Source organism: Rana temporaria, chromosome 7, assembly GCF_905171775.1.
Source record: "Rana temporaria chromosome 7, aRanTem1.1, whole genome shotgun sequence".
Lineage (NCBI taxonomy): Eukaryota > Metazoa > Chordata > Amphibia > Anura > Ranidae > Rana > Rana temporaria.
In genome coordinates, this window is record NC_053495.1 from 209008378 (window position 1) to 209015963 (window position 7586).

Here is a 7586-nt window from a genome sequence, read left to right on the forward strand (position 1 = left end):
TTGTGTTCGGAGTCTCTTGTGTTCGGAGTCTCTTGTGTTCGGAGTCTCTTGTGTTCGGAGTCTCTTGTGCTCTGAGTCTCTTGTGTTCGGAGTCTCTTGTGTTCGGAGTCTCTTGTGCTCGGAGTCTCTTGTGCTCTGAGCCTCTTGTGCTCGGAGCCTCTTGTGTTCGGAGTCTCTTGTGTTCGGAGTCTCTTGTGCTCTGAGTCTCTTGTGCTCGGAGTCTCTTGTGCTCGGAGTCTCTTGTGTTCGGAGTCTCTTGTGTTCGGAGTCTCTTGTGCTCGGAGCCTCTTGTGCTCTGAGTCTCTTGTGTTCGGAGTCTCTTGTGCTCGGAGTCTCTTGTGTTCGGAGTCTCTTGTGTTCGGAGTCTCTTGTGTTCGGAGTCTCTTGTGTTCGGAGTCTCTTGTGCTCGGAGCCTCTTGTGTTCGGAGTCTCTTGTGTTCGGAGCCTCTTGTGCTCTGAGTCTCTTGTGCTCGGAGTCTCTTGTGCTCTGAGTCTCTTGTGTTCGGAGTCTCTTGTGCTCGGAGTCTCTTGTGTTCGGAGTCTCTTGTGTTCGGAGTCTCTTGTGCTCGGAGCCTCTTGTGCTCTGAGTCTCTTGTGCTCGGAGTCTCTTGTGTTCGGAGTCTCTTGTGCTCTGAGTCTCTTGTGCTCGGAGTCTCTTGTGTTCGGAGTCTCTTGTGCTCGGAGTCTCTTGTGCTCGGAGCCTCTTGTGCTCTGAGTCTCTTGTGCTCGGAGTCTCTTGTGTTCGGAGTCTCTTGTGTTCGGAGTCTCTTGTGTTCGGAGTCTCTTGTGCTCTGAGCCTCTTGTGTTCGGAGTCTCTTGTGCTCTGAGTCTCTTGTGCTCGGAGTCTCTTGTGCTCGGAGTCTCTTGTGCTCGGAGCCTCTTGTGCTCTGAGTCTCTTGTGTTCGGAGTCTCTTGTGCTCTGAGTCTCTTGTGTTCGGAGTCTCTTGTGTTCGGAGTCTCTTGTGTTCGGAGTCTCTTGTGCTCTGAGCCTCTTGTGTTCGGAGTCTCTTGTGCTCGGAGTCTCTTGTGTTCGGAGTCTCTTGTGCTCTGAGTCTCTTGTGCTCTGAGTCTCTTGTGCTCGGAGTCTCTTGTGCTCGGAGTCTCTTGTGTTCGGAGTCTCTTGTGTTCGGAGTCTCTTGTGTTCGGAGTCTCTTGTGCTCTGAGCCTCTTGTGCTCGGAGTCTCTTGTGCTCGGAGTCTCTTGTGCTCGGAGTCTCTTGTGCTCGGAGTCTCTTGTGTTCGGAGTCTCTTGTGCTCGGAGTCTCTTGTGCTCTGAGCCTCTTGTGCTCGGAGTCTCTTGTGTTCGGAGTCTCTTGTGCTCGGAGTCTCTTGTGCTCTGAGCCTCTTGTGCTCGGAGTCTCTTGTGTTCGGAGTCTCTTGTGTTCGGAGTCTCTTGTGCTCTGAGCCTCTTGTGCTCGGAGTCTCTTGTGTTCGGAGTCTCTTGTGTTCGGAGTCTCTTGTGCTCGGAGTCTCTTGTGCTCGGAGTCTCTTGTGCTCTGAGCCTCTTGTGCTCGGAGCCTCTTGTGTTCGGAGTCTCTTGTGTTCGGAGTCTCTTGTGCTCTGAGCCTCTTGTGCTCGGAGTCTCTTGTGCTCGGAGTCTCTTGTGCTCTGAGCCTCTTGTGTTCGGAGTCTCTTGTGCTCGGAGTCTCTTGTGTTCGGAGTCTCTTGTGCTCTGAGTCTCTTGTGCTCTGAGCCTCTTGTGCTCGGAGTCTCTTGTGCTCGGAGTCTCTTGTGCTCGGAGTCTCTTGTGCTCGGAGCCTCTTGTGTTCGGAGTCTCTTGTGTTCGGAGTCTCTTGTGCTCTGAGCCTCTTGTGCTCGGAGTCTCTTGTGCTCGGAGTCTCTTGTGCTCGGAGTCTCTTGTGTTCGGAGTCTCTTGTGTTCGGAGTCTCTTGTGTTCGGAGTCTCTTGTGCTCTGAGCCTCTTGTGCTCGGAGTCTCTTGTGCTCGGAGCCTCTCGTGCTCTGAGTCTCTTGTGTTCGGAGTCTCTTGTGTTCGGAGTCTCTTGTGTTCGGAGTCTCTTGTGCTCGGAGTCTCTTGTGTTCGGAGTCTCTTGTGTTCGGAGTCTCTTGTGCTCGGAGTCTCTTGTGCTCTGAGCCTCTTGTGCTCGGAGTCTCTTGTGCTCGGAGTCTCTTGTGTTCGGAGTCTCTTGTGTTCGGAGTCTCTTGTGTTCGGAGTCTCTTGTGCTCTGAGCCTCTTGTGCTCGGAGTCTCTTGTGCTCGGAGTCTCTTGTGCTCGGAGTCTCTTGTGCTCGGAGTCTCTTGTGTTCGGAGTCTCTTGTGCTCGGAGTCTCTTGTGCTCTGAGCCTCTTGTGCTCGGAGTCTCTTGTGTTCGGAGTCTCTTGTGCTCGGAGTCTCTTGTGCTCTGAGCCTCTTGTGCTCGGAGCCTCTTGTGCTCGGAGTCTCTTGTGTTCGGAGTCTCTTGTGTTCGGAGTCTCTTGTGCTCGGAGTCTCTTGTGTTCGGAGTCTCTTGTTCTCTGAGTCTCTTGTGTTCGGAGTCTCTTGTGCTCGGAGCCTCTTGTGTTCGGAGTCTCTTGTGTTCGGAGTCTCTTGTGCTCGGAGTCTCTTGTGTTCGGAGTCTCTTGTGCTCTGAGCCTCTTGTGCTCGGAGTCTCTTGTGCTCTGAGCCTCTTGTGCTCGGAGCCTCTTGTGCTCGGAGTCTCTTGTGTTCGGAGTCTCTTGTGTTCGGAGTCTCTTGTGTTCGGAGTCTCTTGTGTTCGGAGTCTCTTGTGCTCGGAGTCTCTTGTGTTCGGAGTCTCTTGTGCTCGGAGCCTCTTGTGTTCGGAGTCTCTTGTGTTCGGAGTCTCTTGTGCTCTGAGTCTCTTGTGTTCGGAGTCTCTTGTGTTCGGAGTCTCTTGTGTTCGGAGTCTCTTGTGCTCTGAGCCTCTTGTGCTCGGAGTCTCTTGTGTTCGGAGTCTCTTGTGCTCGGAGCCTCTTGTGTTCGGAGTCTCTTGTGTTCGGAGTCTCTTGTGCTCGGAGTCTCTTGTGTTCGGAGTCTCTTGTGTTCGGAGTCTCTTGTGCTCTGAGTCTCTTGTTCTCTGAGTCTCTTGTGTTCGGAGTCTCTTGTGCTCGGAGTCTCTTGTGCTCTGAGCCTCTTGTGCTCGGAGTCTCTTGTGTTCGGAGTCTCTTGTGTTCGGAGTCTCTTGTGCTCGGAGTCTCTTGTGCTCGGAGTCTCTTGTGCTCTGAGCCTCTTGTGCTCGGAGCCTCTTGTGTTCGGAGTCTCTTGTGTTCGGAGTCTCTTGTGCTCTGAGTCTCTTGTGTTCGGAGTCTCTTGTGTTCGGAGTCTCTTGTGTTCGGAGTCTCTTGTGCTCGGAGCCTCTTGTGTTCGGAGTCTCTTGTGCTCGGAGTCTCTTGTGTTCGGAGTCTCTTGTGTTCAGAGTCTCTTGTGTTCGGAGTCTCTTGTGCTCGGAGTCTCTTGTGCTCTGAGCCTCTTGTGCTCGGAGTCTCTTGTGTTCGGAGTCTCTTGTGCTCGGAGTCTCTTGTGCTCGGAGCCTCTCGTGCTCGGAGTCTCTTGTGCTCTGAGCCTCTTGTGCTCTGAGTCTCTTGTGTTCGGAGTCTCTTGTGTTCGGAGTCTCTTGTGCTCTGAGCCTCTTGTGCTCGGAGTCTCTTGTGTTCGGAGTCTCTTGTGCTCGGAGCCTCTTGTGTTCGGAGTCTCTTGTGTTCGGAGTCTCTTGTGCTCGGAGTCTCTTGTGTTCGGAGTCTCTTGTGTTCGGAGTCTCTTGTGTTCGGAGTCTCTTGTGTTCGGAGTCTCTTGTGCTCGGAGTCTCTTGTGCTCGGAGTCTCTTGTGTTCGGAGTCTCTTGTGTTCGGAGTCTCTTGTGCTCGGAGTCTCTTGTGCTCTGAGCCTCTTGTGCTCGGAGCCTCTTGTGTTCGGAGTCTCTTGTGCTCGGAGTCTCTTGTGCCTCTTGTGCTCGGAGTCTCTTGTGCCTCTTGTGTTCGGAGTCTCTTGTGCTCGGAGTCTCTTGTGCCTCTTGTGCTCGGAGTCTCTTGTGCCTCTTGTGTTCGGAGTCTCTTGTGCTCTGAGTCTCTTGTGTTCGGAGTCTCTTGTGTTCGGAGTCTCTTGTGTTCGGAGTCTCTTGTGCTCGGAGTCTCTTGTGCTCGGAGCCTCTTGTGTTCGGAGTCTCTTGTGTTCGGAGTCTCTTGTGCTCGGAGTCTCTTGTGTTCGGAGTCTCTTGTGTTCAGAGTCTCTTGTGTTCGGAGTCTCTTGTGCCTCTTGTGCTCGGAGTCTCTTGTGCCTCTTGTGCTCGGAGTCTCTTGTGCTCGGAGTCTCTTGTGCTCGGAGTCTCTTGTGCTCGGAGCCTCTTGTGTTCGGAGTCTCTTGTGCTCGGAGTCTCTTGTGTTCGGAGTCTCTTGTGTTCGGAGTCTCTTGTGCTCGGAGTCTCTTGTACTCGGAGTCTCTTGTGTTCGGAGTCTCTTGTGTTCGGAGTCTCTTGTGCTCTGAGCCTCTTGTGCTCGGAGTCTCTTGTGTTCGGAGTCTCTTGTGCTCGGAGTCTCTTGTGCTCGGAGCCTCTTGTGTTCGGAGTCTCTTGTGCTCGGAGTCTCTTGTGTTCGGAGTCTCTTGTGCTCGGAGTCTCTTGTGCTCGGAGTCTCTTGTGCTCTGAGCCTCTTGTGTTCGGAGTCTCTTGTGTTCGGAGTCTCTTGTGCTCTGAGTCTCTTGTGTTCGGAGTCTCTTGTGTTCGGAGTCTCTTGTGCTCGGAGCCTCTTGTGCTCGGAGTCTCTTGTGTTCGGAGTCTCTTGTGCTCGGAGCCTCTTGTGTTCGGAGTCTCTTGTGTTCGGAGTCTCTTGTGCTCGGAGTCTCTTGTGTTCGGAGTCTCTTGTGTTCAGAGTCTCTTGTGTTCGGAGTCTCTTGTGTTCTGAGTCTCTTGTGCTCGGAGTCTCTTGTGCTCGGAGTCTCTTGTGCTCTGAGCCTCTTGTGTTCGGAGTCTCTTGTGCTCGGAGTCTCTTGTGTTCGGAGTCTCTTGTGTTCGGAGTCTCTTGTGTTCGGAGTCTCTTGTGCTCTGAGCCTCTTGTGCTCGGAGTCTCTTGTGCTCGGAGTCTCTTGTGCTCTGAGTCTCTTGTGTTCGGAGTCTCTTGTGTTCGGAGTCTCTTGTGCTCTGAGTCTCTTGTGTTCGGAGTCTCTTGTGCTCTGAGCCTCTTGTGCTCGGAGCCTCTTGTGCTCGGAGTCTCTTGTGCTCGGAGTCTCTTGTGCTCGGAGTCTCTTGTGCTCGGAGCCTCTTGTGCTCGGAGTCTCTTGTGCTCGGAGCCTCTTGTGCTCGGAGTCTCTTGTGCTCGGAGTCTCTTGTGTTCGGAGTCTCTTGTGTTCAGAGTCTCTTGTGTTCGGAGTCTCTTGTGTTCGGAGTCTCTTGTGCTCGGAGTCTCTTGTGCTCGGAGTCTCTTGTGCTCGGAGCCTCTCGTGCTCTGAGTCTCTTGTGTTCGGAGTCTCTTGTGTTCGGAGTCTCTTGTGTTCGGAGTCTCTTGTGCTCGGAGTCTCTTGTGTTCGGAGTCTCTTGTGTTCGGAGTCTCTTGTGTTCGGAGTCTCTTGTGCTCTGAGCCTCTTGTGTTCGGAGTCTCTTGTGCTCGGAGTCTCTTGTGCTCTGAGCCTCTTGTGTTCGGAGCCTCTTGTGCTCGGAGTCTCTTGTGCTCTGAGCCTCTTGTGCTCGGAGTCTCTTGTGCTCGGAGTCTCTTGTGTTCGGAGTCTCTTGTGTTCGGAGTCTCTTGTGTTCGGAGTCTCTTGTGCTCTGAGCCTCTTGTGCTCGGAGTCTCTTGTGCTCGGAGTCTCTTGTGCTCGGAGTCTCTTGTGCTCGGAGTCTCTTGTGTTCGGAGTCTCTTGTGCTCGGAGTCTCTTGTGCTCTGAGCCTCTTGTGCTCGGAGTCTCTTGTGTTCGGAGTCTCTTGTGTTCGGAGTCTCTTGTGCTCGGAGTCTCTTGTGTTCGGAGTCTCTTGTTCTCTGAGTCTCTTGTGTTCGGAGTCTCTTGTGCTCGGAGCCTCTTGTGTTCGGAGTCTCTTGTGCTCTGAGTCTCTTGTTCTCTGAGTCTCTTGTGTTCGGAGTCTCTTGTGCTCGGAGTCTCTTGTGCTCTGAGCCTCTTGTGCTCGGAGTCTCTTGTGTTCGGAGTCTCTTGTGTTCGGAGTCTCTTGTGCTCGGAGTCTCTTGTGCTCGGAGTCTCTTGTGCTCTGAGCCTCTTGTGCTCGGAGCCTCTTGTGTTCGGAGTCTCTTGTGTTCGGAGTCTCTTGTGCTCGGAGTCTCTTGTGTTCGGAGTCTCTTGTGTTCGGAGTCTCTTGTGCTCTGAGTCTCTTGTGCTCTGAGTCTCTTGTGTTCGGAGTCTCTTGTGTTCGGAGTCTCTTGTGTTCGGAGTCTCTTGTGCTCGGAGCCTCTTGTGTTCGGAGTCTCTTGTGCTCGGAGTCTCTTGTGTTCGGAGTCTCTTGTGTTCGGAGTCTCTTGTGTTCGGAGTCTCTTGTGCTCGGAGCCTCTTGTGCTCGGAGTCTCTTGTGCTCGGAGTCTCTTGTGCTCGGAGTCTCTTGTGTTCGGAGTCTCTTGTGTTCGGAGTCTCTTGTGTTCGGAGTCTCTTGTGCTCGGAGTCTCTTGTGTTCGGAGTCTCTTGTGTTCAGAGTCTCTTGTGTTCGGAGTCTCTTGTGCTCTGAGCCTCTTGTGCTCGGAGTCTCTTGTGCTCGGAGTCTCTTGTGTTCGGAGTCTCTTGTGTTCGGAGTCTCTTGTGCTCTGAGCCTCTTGTGCTCGGAGTCTCTTGTGTTCGGAGTCTCTTGTGTTCAGAGTCTCTTGTGTTCGGAGTCTCTTGTGCTCGGAGCCTCTTGTGCTCGGAGTCTCTTGTGTTCGGAGTCTCTTGTGCTCGGAGCCTCTTGTGTTCGGAGTCTCTTGTGTTCGGAGTCTCTTGTGCTCGGAGTCTCTTGTGTTCGGAGTCTCTTGTGTTCGGAGTCTCTTGTGTTCGGAGTCTCTTGTGTTCGGAGTCTCTTGTGCTCGGAGTCTCTTGTGCTCGGAGTCTCTTGTGTTCGGAGTCTCTTGTGTTCGGAGTCTCTTGTGCTCGGAGTCTCTTGTGCTCTGAGCCTCTTGTGCTCGGAGCCTCTTGTGTTCGGAGTCTCTTGTGCTCGGAGTCTCTTGTGCCTCTTGTGCTCGGAGTCTCTTGTGCCTCTTGTGCTCGGAGTCTCTTGTGCCTCTTGTGTTCGGAGTCTCTTGTGTTCGGAGCCTCTTGTGCCTCTTGTGCTCGGAGTCTCTTGTGCCTCTTGTGCTCGGAGTCTCTTGTGCCTCTTGTGTTCGGAGTCTCTTGTGCTCGGAGTCTCTTGTGCCTCTTGTGCTCGGAGTCTCTTGTGCCTCTTGTGTTCGGAGTCTCTTGTGTTCGGAGTCTCTTGTGTTCGGAGTCTCTTGTGCTCTGAGTCTCTTGTGTTCGGAGTCTCTTGTGTTCGGAGTCTCTTGTGTTCGGAGTCTCTTGTGCTCGGAGCCTCTTGTGTTCGGAGTCTCTTGTGCTCGGAGTCTCTTGTGTTCGGAGTCTCTTGTGTTCAGAGTCTCTTGTGTTCGGAGTCTCTTGTGCTCGGAGCCTCTTGTGTTCGGAGTCTCTTGTGCTCGGAGTCTCTTGTGTTCGGAGTCTCTTGTGTTCAGAGTCTCTTGT